Raw genomic sequence first — 14,117 nt, forward strand, 5'->3', positions numbered from 1 at the left:
GACTATTTGTAAATAAAATTATGTTTTCTTTTGCGAGTTTTCTTTCTATATTTCCTTTTGTTTCATTGTGTATTGTAGTTGAAAAGTCCCCATTTCATTACTCAATTCAACAGAAACCTGGTTCGATCCCCACGTGGATTGTAACTTGTATATATATATATATATATATATATATATATCTATATATATATATATATATATATAGATATATATATATATATATATATCTATATATATATATATATATATAAATATATATATACTGTATATATATATATATATATATACTGTATATATATATATATATATATACTGTATATATATATATATATATACTGTATATATATATATATATATATACTGTATATATATATATATATATATATATATATTATTACTATCCAAGCTACAACCCTAGTTGGAAAAGACAGATGCTATAAGCTGGGGGCTCCAATAGGGAAAATAGCCCAGTGAGGAAAGGAAATAAGGAAATAAATAAATGAAGAGAACAAATTAACAATAAATCATTCTCAAAAAGTAACAACGGCAAAACAGTTATTTCATAATATATATAAACTATTAACAACGTCAAAAACAAATATGTCATATATAAACTATAATAAGACTCCTGTCCGCCTGGTCAACAAAAAAGCATTTGCTCCAACTTTGAACTTTTGAAGTTCTACTGATTCAACTACCCGATTATGAAGATTATTCCACAACTTGGTAACAGTAGGAATAAAACTTCTAGAGTACTGCGTAGTATTGAGCCTCATGATGGAAAAGGGCCTGGCTATTAGAATTAACTGCCTGCCTAGTAATACGAACAGGATAGAATTGTCCAGGGAGATCTGAATGTAAAAGATGGTCAGAGTTATGAAAAATCTTATGCAACATGCATAATTGAACTAATTGAACGACGGTGCCAAAGATTAATATCTAGATCAGGAATAAGAAATTTAATAGACCGTAAGTTTATGTCCAACCAATTAAAATGAGAATCAGCAGGTGAAGACCAGACAGGAGAACAATACTCAAAACAAGGTAAAATGAAAGAATTAAAACACTTCTTCAGAATAGATGATCACCGAAAATCTTAAAACACTCTCAATAAGCCAATTGAAGAAGAAACAGACTTATATGTTTCTCTAAAGTAAATTTGCTGTCGAGAATCACACCTAAAATTTGAAAGAGTCATACAAATTTAAAGAAACATTATCAATACTGAGATCCGGATGTTGAGGAGCCACCGTCCTTGACCTACTTACAATCATACTTTGAGTTTTGTTAGGATTCAACTTCATACCCCATAATTTGCACCATGCACTAATTTTAGCTAAATCTCTATTAAGGGATTCACCAACCCAAGATCTACATTCAGGGGATGGAATTGATGCAAAGAGAGTAGCATCATCTGCATATGCAACAAGCTTGTTTTCTAGGCCAAACCACATGTCATGTGTATATAGTATGAAAAGTAATGGGCCAAGAACACTACCCTGTGGAACACTGGATATCACATTCCTATACTCACTATGGTGCCCGTCAACAACAACTCTTTGAGATCTAAGAAACAACCCACTCACTCCCAACTGTTTGAGTTTGAAAACAAGGGCCTCATGATTAACACGGTCAAAGGCAGCACTAAAATCAAGGTCAATCATACGAACTTCCTGACCACAATCAAGGGATTTCTGTACAGCATTGGAGATTGTAAGAAGGGCATCACATGCTCCAAGGCCTTTACGAAAACCAAATTGCAAACTAGGGAGTAGATGATTACCTTCAGCAAACCTATTTAAACGTTTTGCCAGAAGACGTTCAAAAACTTTAGATAATATGGGAGTTATGGAAATTGGGCGGTAATCAGTGGGACTTGAGCTACCAAAAACACATTTACATAGAGGAGTAACATTACCAATTCTCCAACAAGTGCTAAAAGCTCCTCTTCTTGCTAACTTGCGCAAAATAACATAACTTTGGAGCTAAGAAATCTGCTGTCTTTATAAAAAACAAAGGAAAAATACCATTTGGGTCTAGACCTCCATAAGCATCAAGGTCCATCAACAGAGCTTAATCTCACGAGATCGAAAAGCTAAACTAGTTAGTTTAGCCTCAGGAAAACAGGAATGAGGAAGTTCAAGTTTTTCATTACTCTGTTTACTGTCAAAAACATCAGCCAAAAGGGTTGCCTTTTCCTTTGGACAGTGAGTGACTGAGCCATCTGGTTTAAGTAAAGGAGGAACTGTTGCATCTACACCAAAGAGTGCAGTTTTAAGGGTAGCCCACCATTTATGTTCCTGAGTTGTACCAGAAAGAGTTTCTTTTATGGTTAAATTGTACTCCTTTTCAGTTGAGGCATAAACTCTCTGAGTAAAAGCTCGAAGCTGAGTATAGTTGTTCCAGGTCAAATCTGATCTGTTACCTTCCAAAGGTGATAGGCCTCCTGCTTCTCCAAATAAGCACGTCTACAATTATCATTGAACCACGGTTTGTCTTTCACTCGGTACCTCAGCACACGAGAAGGGATATGCCTATCAATTATGTTGACTAGATTCTCATTCAAAAGGTACAACAGGATCTACACTATTATATAATTGTGACCAATTCAAGCACAAAAGATCATGCAAAATCCCATTCCAGTCTGCTTGGGATTTCATATAAATTTTACAAGAATATGATATATCAGGGACAGGTTGCTCAATCTTCACTACTAATGAAATCAAGGCATGATTAGATGTCCCGACTGGAGAACCAACCTTACTAGTTATAACGCCAGGGGAGTCAGTGTATACGAGGTCCAAGCAATTACCAGACCTGTGAGTAGCTTCATTTATGATTTGCTCACAGCCTGATTCAGAAGCAAAGTCTAAAGCTCTTAAGCCATGGCGATCGGTAGGAGAGATAGAACTTAACCACTCCCGATGGTGAGCATTAAAATCACCAACAAAGACAAAAGAAGCCTTTCTATCATCTTCTTGTATCTTAGCCATAATGGTAAGAAGACAATCGAAGATAGAATCATCCATGTCTAGATTCCGGTAGATCGAACACAAATAAAAGTTGTTATGCCTGCCACAAACTTTTATTACCTGAATCTCATGACATCCACATTGATAGCAGGACTTATGAGAAGCAGGGTACTCGGTCCTAATATACACCGCCATTCCCCTGGCCCTAGGGATGGCCTCACGTTTCAACATTATTGGCTTCTTAAAACCAGTTATAAGGAGCTCAGATGAGTGCCTCATACTAGAAACCAAAGTATTTATATACACACACACAGACATATATATATATATATATATGTATATATATATATATATATATATACATATATATATATATATATATATATGTGTGTGTGTGTGTATAATATATATATATATATATATACATATATGTGTGTGTGTATATATATATTATGTTTGTATATATTATATATATATATATATATATATATATATGTATATATATATATATATATATATTGCACATCTAAACGCTGTTTTTTTCAATATTTTGGTAAGGGAAATCCAGACATTAATGTATTAGAATATTTTAAATATCTATATATACACAAATATACTCATAAAGTATATATATATATATATATATATATATACAGTATATATAACGGATTTTGAGGGAGCTAAAAATCTATTTTTGGGTGAGATAGCCATGTCGTCCTGATGGAAGTTCCTTTAGGATAGCTTCCTAGGGTATATTTGACTACGGTGATATTCCTAGAGAATTTTATCTTAAGGTATCCAGAATTTTAACTCCTGGAGTGAATATCCCTAAATAAATGTAAAATGGGATATCGCGTAATATCAGAGGATGTATTCTTGACACTCCACATAGCTATCACTCACCCCGAACAAAATTAACACTACGAGGGGTCAAAGTGGAAAGAAAATGAAAAGCGAGAATGGAAGGAGAGCCGTTAATAAGGTACCTCTCCTATCTTGTTTCAAGTGTGTACACAATGCCGCCGATGGAGCCATCTTTATTCCTTGTATCGATACACGAGGTGCTACAGATACTGCAATATAGGGAGGGGTCCTATAGCCCTTTTATATTATAAAGGAAGGGCGGGTCCATCCGGACGACATGGCTATCTCACCCAAAAATAGATTTTTCGCTTCGCCCAAAATCCGTTTTTTGGGCTCAGGCCATGTTATCCTGATGGAAGTATACCAGAGCATTATTGTATCTGTGGATTCTTAAATCATGCCATACCCTCAAGAAAGTATTTCCTGTTCTGCATAGACCTAGAGACCTATGATGTTACCTTTATACATCATTTCACCTAAGCATAAACTGTGTTAGTGCTTCCGGACCCCTACAGGGAAGAGTCATACTAGACTGGGAAAAGTCTCGAGGAGTACATATACCTATGGATGACTAACATACAAGCCAGTATAGTGGTCTCACTCTATACGTTGTAAAGCAAAGTTTGTATAAGAACCACCAATGTCAGTATGAAATACCGACAATTCCCCCGGTGTGCCTGTTCCTATCAATGGATCAGACAAAGGATTATATTCATGTAGGAATAATACTGCGTATCACCACCATCCCTTTAGAGAATGAAATCATTCCTTCTTGAAGAAAGAATACATTAATGAATGTTTGCTTGTAGCAAAGAACAATCTTAAGACTATTCATGTTAAAATTATTCATAGTTTTAAGTGTAATGCTAATATATTTTTTAATAAAAATTATATGGGCGAATAAGACGCAAGGTTCACTAAGAACTAATTTATTGACAATCAATAAAATATATAGGTCAATCGACAATTATAAGAAATATAATATGTGGATAAGCACATAATCAAGTATAAGGATAACAGTAGAACAGAAAGTATTATTTCATCAGAAAAGGAAACGTATATGCGCCACTTTTAATATCAAAATATTAACACTGTATCACAGTCTGTATTGCTGTTCAATTGCACTAGCGTTACAAACGCTTGGCACATGTGTCCGCACTATGCTTGGTTCACCTTTATCTAAGGAACAGTTCATGACGCCTTAGTGGCCCAACAATTAGTCTGTAGAAACAGTCCGTCACTACACACCCAACCCTGAATTAATCGTCCTAATTAATTTCACTGTTCCTCGAAGATTTAAAAAGCAGGTTTAGAAACACTACCTGCTGCTACCACAGAACTTCAGTCTTTCCACTTGCTTCGCCTAGTGTTCAGAGAATACTCCGGATGACTTCCATTCAATGTGTAAGCGAAGATTCTAATCCAAATTATAAAAGAAATTTATGGAAGAGGTAACTTTTCTCGGATCATGACCTGCGGGTGTACTGTCTGAATCCGGTCTGCGAGCAAAATAGGTGATTTCGCCATTAGTTGCTTCAGAGATAAATTTGAGGCTGAGGTTTCTCCCCTAAACAGCTGGCCTCCCCTAAAGTCTGAAGTTCTCGAAGATAGGCCTTTAGGCACTCCGCTGGACACAGAGATCCATCTTCCTACAGAGGGCAGATTCTCCAGGGACCCGCTTCTTAGTGGGTAGGCTCGTTCTTGGAGAGAAACGTTTGAAGAATGATAAACAGAAGACTGTCTCTCGATATCCCGAATCTTTTCCTCACCATCAAGGAGAGAAAATCATGAGATGTAGGCTCCGGGTTCTCTGTGATGAGGCGAAGACAGTTGACTTCTGAACTCGCTGAGACAAAACTGGATCAGGTAGCGGCACGAACTTCAGTCGCAGTTCTAATGCCAGAGGGAACCAGACGCTGTTTTGGCCACTTGTGAGCCACTATTACCGCTTTCCCTTTGAAAGATCTCAGTTTATCAAGGACTCTCAGAAGAAGGTTGTGCGGAGGGAACAGGTAAATCCTGGACCATCTATTCCAGTCGAGGGACATAGAGTGCACTGCTTCCGCCAGAGGGTCCTCGTACGGGGACGCATAACAATGTAACTTCTTATTGTCCTTTGTCGCAAAAAGGTCTATCTGCAGTTCTGGGACTTGACTTAAGATGAAAGAGAATGATCCTGCGTCTAGGGACCATTCTGACTCTATCGGTGTGAACCTGGATAGAGAGTCCGCCGTCACGTTGCGAACCCCTTGAAGGTGAACTGCTGAAAAGTGCCATCTCTTCTTTTCCGCTAGCCGGAAGATGGCCAACATCACTTGGTTGATTCGAGGTGACCTCTACCCTTGTCGATTCAGGCATCTCACTATCACCTCGCTTTCTAGGACTAATCTTATGTGGATCGAGTGGCGAGGGGATATCTTTTTTAGTGTAAGAAGTACTTCCATGGCTTCTAGGAAGTTTATATGAAACTTCTTGAAGAGGTTGGACAAAGCTCTTCGGGCTTTCTTTCGGTAAGAATGACCTCCCCACCCTTGCTTTGAAGCGTCTGTATGAATAGTCATTGAGGGGGGAGGTGGCTGAAGGAGTACCGATATCTTCAATTGTTTGGCTTTGGACCACGGCTTGAGAAGCGTTCGTAGTCGAGTCGGTATTGGTCTTACCAGATCTCTTCGCGCGTTTGATACATATTTTTCTCCAAACTCTGGTTGCATCCTTTAGCTATGCTCTTAGCACAGGGTCTGTTACTGAAGCGAACTGAAGAGAGCCCAGCACTCTCTCCTGTTCGCGTCTTGATATCCTTTTGGATTCTAGCAGTCTCTTGACAGACCCCGCTATTGCTTTCCTCTTCTTCACAGGAATTGAAAGCTGTTGTGACTGTAAGTTCCAGTGGGTTACCAGCCATTGGAACTTTTGAGATGGAGAAAGTCAAGACTTTTTGATGTTGATCTTGAATCCCAGATGTTCCAGGAAATGGATCACCTTTTTGGAGGCTTGCATGCAATCTGTCCTGGATGCTGCCCATACTAGCCAGTCGTCCAAGTAGGCTACTGCTTGGATTCCCTTTAGACGTAACTGCTGGACAGCTGTGTTCGCAAGCTTCGTGAAGATTCTTGGAGCTATGTTTAGCCTGAATGGCATGGCTCTGAAAGCATAAAGTCTTCCTTGTAGCTTGAAGCCTAGGTAGGAGGAGAGGTGACGACTGATTGGAATGTGGGGTCCTTATGTGTTGAAGTGTCAGCATCCTGAACTTGTAGTTCACTATGAACCTGTTGAGTGGCGACAAGTCCAGAATGACTCTGAGTTTCTCTGAGTCCTTCTTTGGAACACAAAACAGCCTTCCTTGGAAATTGATGGACTTTACCCTTCGAATTACTCTTTTCTCCAAGAGTTCTCGAACATATTCTTCCAGAACGGGGGTAGAGTGTTGGAAGAACCGAGGGAACGGAGGTGGAGTGCTGTACCAACTCCAACCCAGTCCATTTTTGATTAGGCTGTGGGCCTAGGGATCAAAGGTAAAGCGATCCCGAAAAAGATGAAGTCTCCCTCCTACCGGAAGCATCTCACTTCTGCTGTTGTGGACCAGAGGCCTTACCTCCTTGACCGTGCCCTCCCCTGAATCCCCTTCCTCTTGAAGGGCTTCTAGATGAACCTCTGGCTGTTCCTCTAGACCTTGGCCGAAAGGTAGCTGTCTGCCCTTCAAACGCTGGGTTGAACGCCGGTGACTGAGTTGTCGCCGCTTGAGGTACCAGTTGATATGTGGTTGGAGGTTGTGCCCCTATTTAGGGCACTGCGATCGCCGGAAGTTGTTGTTGTTGCTGCCGATAAGGTTTGGCTGGCCGAGAGGATAGCCTAGGCTGCTTTGTCTACCTTTTAGGTTGGGGACCCTCATCTGGGGAAGACTTTCTTTTAAGAGTTAGGCCCCTCTTTTGGAGAAGGTTCCTATTCTCCGTGGCAGCCTTGTCCACTACTTCTTTGACCACTTCTTCAGGGAAGAGGCCTTACCCCATGCACAAGAGGAGAACAAATTCCTCGTTTCATGCCTTACTGTAGCTGAGGCGAACACGAACTCTCTACAAGCTCTCCTAGCTTTGATGAAACTGTAGAGATCATTTGTTACAGTGGCCAAATGGGTTTTGGCCACTACCATGAACATCTCATGGATTTTGGGGTCGCTTGCCATCGTGCTTGCCATCGTCTCCAGAGTCGTCTGTAAGGACATCGATACAGCAAGTCTCTCTTTTGTCTCTTTCTCCCTGCGCAAAAGAAAATCTGACAGCTTTGGGAGGTCCTCACCGAACTGACGTCCGGCAATGTCAGCCTCCTACTTCCTGACTGAGAAGGTAAGGTGAACGTCCTTCCAGTCTTTCTGGTACATGGGTAAGGTGAGGGACAACAGCTTACATTCCTCCAAGGAGGGATATGGTTTCACTGCCTCAACTGCCTTCAAGGCACACTTGTATCCCTTCTCCATAAAGGGAAAGGATCAGTTAGGAGAAGCAACAAAGGAAGGATGCTTCTTACTCAGAGCTGGAATCTTTGAGTTTGTGAAGCCCCTCTCCTTCATCGAGCTCATAAGTAAGGCCTGTGCCTTACTAGGGTAAAAAACTATTACCTCCTTCGGCTCCGTCTCTTCCTTTGAGGCTGGCTCCTTCCTAAGACGGACATAGCAGTCCGGGTAAGAGTCCTTGTTGGGCCAGAATTCCACTTCTTCCAAGGGAATCGAACCCAACTTCTCTGAAATAACAATCTTCCCTGTTGTCATAGGCATGTGCTCAGCATACCTCCAAGGATTGGCATCCGAGCAAAAAAGGAAGGTCCTTCACGTTGAGCTTCTTCTGGGGCCCACGTGATGCTGCAAGTCTCCTCATCTCCAACTTCATTGCAGCTTCCTTTTCTTCTTTCTTCTTCTGCCTCTGTTGAATCATTTCAACGATGGAAGAGAGAGTCCTTCCCAGATCTTCTGGGATAGCAGACGATGTTGAGACAACAGGTTCAGGGGCCGGAACCGATGTAACCGACACCTCGTCGATTTCGTCTTCCTCAGTATAAGGAGCCTGGGTCAGCTCCTCTTCTTGGCCTTCTGCCAAAACATCCTTTTCCGTGTACTCGGACACCTCAGACATCCTATCGTCCAGTTGGATGTCTTTTAGGGCGGCCGAGACTTCAGAATCTACCGGAATCTGAACTAACGGGATCTCCGCATGAGGCTGAGGGATCACTGCATCCGCCGATGCCTTAGGAAAAAGGTAAGCCCTCATCTTCTCGCTTGGAAGATAGGGGCCTGAAGTATTTTTCTGGAAACCCCTCACCCAGGTTCGTAACTTTTCCATTGCTGTGTCCCTTGACTCCGCTGTCTTAGGGTTGTGAAATGCCTCGGTAATCAAGTTGGTACGTATTGAACATACCTGAGGGTCCCAATACCGGAGATCATCCTTGGAGACTGCGCATGCTGCGTGCCTCCTGCACCTGTCATGTCCGCAGAAGTTCTTGCTGCGGATCTTGCAGAACAAACTCCGGCACTTCGGATCATCCTCCTGTAAAGAGAAGAAATTTCATGAGTATCAAGTGAAGACATATCACTGGATAGCTAAAGTAAATATATAGCTTATAGCATTCAAGCTAGAAAGGAAAGAAGGAAAGACACATACTTGTATTTCCTGCCCAGCCCATTGCTGTAACCTTCCAGATAATAAAACTAAGGTTACGTCTCATTCTAGAATAACCTTCATTATATTTTCCAGAGGAAAATGTGGGTGTAGCTCATACCATAATCAATAATTTTAATATACTGGATAATTTATAAAGAAAGAGCTTACTTTCCTTATTCTGTACGGTCTTAAGAAAAGGCTGCACAAGGCAACATCAAGTATGTTGGAAGAACTAGTGTTACAACATATTATATCCTATAGTTTTCTTCATGCAGTATATGGTATACTGTAAAAATACTGGCTAGAGTATACAATATAATATCCTGCCTGCCGGCACGTGCCGACCGGCAGGTACCTTAATTTAGTTCAAAGGCATACTACCTTCAGACTACTGGGTGGCAGCTCACTGGTTCAGTGTGTGTGTGCCGGCCGGCAACTAAAAAATTTACAACACCTGGCTGCCGGCTGCTAATCGTAGCAGCTGGCAGACCTTAGAGAGTGCTTCTATTGCCAGCCGGCAATGTTATACTACCCTTGCCGGCCGACAGTAAAACCAGAACCAGAGACCTTCCACCGGCCCGGCTGCCGGTTATTCAAGCCGGCAGTCGTGCTAGAGGTACACAACACTAACAAGAAAACAGAATAAATGTAAGGATATAAGATGGCACTGTCTTACAGCCTTCCATCCAGAAAGAGTGAACATAAGGAAGGGGAGAATATGAAATTCAGGCTTCCTTCTATCCATTGCCTGCCTGGCTCTACCTACCGACATGGATGTAAGACCAAGGGAGGTCTGGGGATCACTCTATAAAGATAGGCCTCTGCCGGCTGGTACGATCTTGCCAGCCGGCAGAGGATTGAGTCAGTTCCACATCTTAACCTATTCTAGGTACAAATGTAGAACGACGGCCAAGAGTTGTAATAGCTAGGCTATTACCAGGATAGGGGGAAAAGGGAAAGAGGGTCCTACAAACCTTGCTCTAGCATGAGATAAACCCCAGTGGCCAAGAAAACTCCTCCTAGCCTAGGGTTTATCTAGAAGAAGGAGGCCAGCAACACTTGCCACCTCCCTAAGTACCAAAACAAAGTTTGATGTTGCTGTTCACAGGAAATGAGTAATCTCATTCTACAAACCGAGAACAGCAACACTGGACTAGTATGCTAGATCACTAGAAGGAATCATCTTGTACAGAAACCTTCGGAAGTGGTACAGGGAGGCTGAACCTCCTAAGTCTGTACCTAACCTAGCAAAGGAATCTCATTCTCTATGCCAGGAAGATACAGAACCCAGACTAATTACTCTGATGTTCTGCCCAAACCTGAAACCAGATACTCTGGATGCAGGGTTAGAACCGAAATATCCTAATATAGTTATACCTGAATATTATTCACAGATAAAACCACTAGGATAAAGCCTCAGGCTTAATCAGAGGGAACAAGGGATTGAACTTATTCACCAGAGGAGAAAAGAACAATCGGGGAGTGTGTGAAAGTATACTAAAGCCCCATAGGCTACTAGCCTAGGCGCGGTGAGAATTGATTACCTAAATCACCGAAACTCTCTCGTATACAATCTTGGAAAATAAATATTCAACAAAGTCTTATATGTATAAAAAATCCTATAGCTTCAATAGATTTAAAACACTCGGAAATCTATATATCATGCATTAAAGTACAGGGCCAGACGTCTAGGCTACGAAGCCTAGCGTAGGCCAGAATCGGTTACCTCAATCGCCGAAACTGAATTACTAACGGCATCATATAATTAATTCCTATCTGTAAAGCTAAATAGCTAGATTTATTATAGCATAAGGACCGGGAACGTCACTCTGGCTAACTAAATGACTCATGCATAGCGAGCGACAGTGTCCAGGACGCCTCCGGTAGGCAACAGCTCTTGTTTACGTTAATATCGCATCCATTTTAATTCAAAGCACCAAGAGTTTACATTTATACGTAAAGATTATACTCAACTTTCCAGAGGCAGAAGAGGCTAGAAAAAGCATCATAACGTTGAATAAATCCAAGATTTACGAGAGAAACACAGGGAAAACATCGAGTAGTAGAGCTACGCAATAAGGAATAAAGATGGCACCATCGGCGGCATTGTGTACACACTCGAAACGAGATAGGAGAGGTACCTTATTAACAGCTCTCCTTTCATTCTCGCTCTTCGTTTCCTTGCTACTTTGACCCCTCGAAGTGTTAATTCTGTTCAGGGTGATGATAGCTATACAGCGTGTCAAGAATACGTCCTCTGATATTACGCGATATCCCATTTTAGATTTATTTATGGATATTCAATCCAGGAGTTAGAATTCTGGATACCTTAAGGTAAAATTCTCTGGGAATATCACCAGAGTCAAATATACCCTAGGAAGCTACCCTAAAGGAACTTCCATGAAGATGACATGGCCTGAGCCCATATATATATATATATATATATATATATATATATATATATATATATATATAATATATATATATATATATATATATATATATATATATATATACTAGTGTAAGCGACCCATCAAAAAGGATGGCTAGATATTTAGACAGCCATACACACATCTCACAGAGATTCAACCCATCCCTTACTCTCTCCTTTTGCCAATTACAATAAGGCAGTTGAGGTTTCCGAGTGTACCTCTATTTGTAACCCCTCACACGAGGGTACGACTACTCACTCTTTTATAAAAGATGCTAATCAAAGTAATTAAATCAACAGCAAACAAATATTGTGGTCGATATAGGACGATATTGAGGCAACGTAAATCACCCATTACTCTCTCTCTCTCTCTCTCTCTCTCTCTCTCTCTCTCTCTCTCTCATAATATCCATTTTCCTTTCCTTCTCTCCCATTTCGTCTCATACTATCTCTTAGCAATTACCTCCTCAAGGAGATCTTAATGGAAGAACTCTCTCTCTCTCTCTCTCTCTCTCTCTCTCTCTCTCTCTCTCTCCAATTTCGTCTCTTACTATCTCGCAGCAATTTCCTCTTCGAGAAGATTTTAATGGAAAAACTCTCTCTCTCTCTCTCTCTCTCTCTCTCTCTCTCTCTCTCTCTCTCTCTCTGAGTCTGATAGCAGTTCCTTCCTTTCGCTGTTCAACCATCTTGAGAAATTCCCTATTCAATTTACCGGAAAAATTAAGAATATTCTGGTGATGATTTGATGATAAAAAACAGAATTCACCCTTATAAACCATCATTGTTTTCTGTATTTTTTTTTTTTATTAATTTTATTGTTGTCTTCTGTATTATTTGTGTGGGTTTTCCCTGCTAGAGGGCTTGGGCTTATACATCACTTCTTTCCCAACGAGGGTTGTAGCTCTAGCTCTGATAGTAATTGTGATAGTCGTAATGGTCGAATATCTGTTCTGAAGACGTTTCCCTTTTAGTTAACAACGTACTCTGGTGTCTAAATATATTTGGCCCAACAGCGTCACTTTGTTAGTGTTTGTGATCGCTCGAATTGGAATGTTATTGTTGACTCCCAGAGGGAATGTCCATTTAATTCCCAGGGACGATTAACGTCATCCTTGAGTCGTTCTCTCGACTGACTTTTATATTGAATGATTTGTCAAGTTAATCTGACATAAAACGGACATAGCTTTCCAAAAGTTACTTGCAAATTTTTTGTTATTTATTTTGTGATTCTACTTTTATGATAGATTAATAACTCACGGATTCAATTCTAAACTAAAAGGCTTTTTGTGTCCCTATAGAATTCCAGCCAGATTTTTATTATAGTTAATGACTATATGTTATTTAACCTCACTCTGTCAGGAGAAAGGATTTTTGGTACAGATTTAAACATCTTTTTAGAGGGAAAAGCTGGGGTTTTTTAAAGTAATATTCAACATTAAATTTAAGTTATTTTTAGATTAGAAGTGATAATAACAACCAACAATATATGATATATGAGGGAGGAAATAACAAAACCACAAATGCATTTTCACAGGTGAGGCCTTCTGTTTTTATAACTGAGATTTGATTAACTCTTAACATTAATGAATATTATTAGAGACTTGTCTAGGTTGATAAAAAAGATTTTTCATCTAATCTTATGCTCCGTACAGCATGATTATTATATTATTAATTGCAACGGTCATGACATCATTAATTGGATAGGAGTAAGTGAAACTACATTCTTTTTAGCAACAGAACATTCATTGGGGTGATAATGAGATGATATCCGATAAGCTAGTAATGATAATGTTTCCAAATACTTCGTCAATATCATAGGTCGTTTTAATTCATGTTATATATATGCTTGATCCCAGTTTTCTCCAATTATTAAGAAAAAGGTGGTTAGCATATCATTGGGTAAGACCTTCTACATCAATTATCTATTTTGATATGCATAAATGAATATAAAAAAAAACATCAATTAACAACATTACATAAAAAGAAAACAATATTAATATGTGTAATCATATCATATCTATAAATATTGCATGTCATATATTCACGTAGACTAATGGAACTAGTAAATGCAGCCAATCTGGAACACTCGGTTCCAGGCCCTTATGTACCCACTCTATGCAACAGCTATTATGATTCCTGGAATCTGGAATGCTTCCCAAAGCTCTTCTGGATTTCCTAGTTTCCTGGAAATATCCTGGATAG

The sequence above is a fragment of the Palaemon carinicauda genome, chromosome 25, assembly GCF_036898095.1.
Source record: "Palaemon carinicauda isolate YSFRI2023 chromosome 25, ASM3689809v2, whole genome shotgun sequence".
NCBI classification, from domain to species: domain Eukaryota; kingdom Metazoa; phylum Arthropoda; class Malacostraca; order Decapoda; family Palaemonidae; genus Palaemon; species Palaemon carinicauda.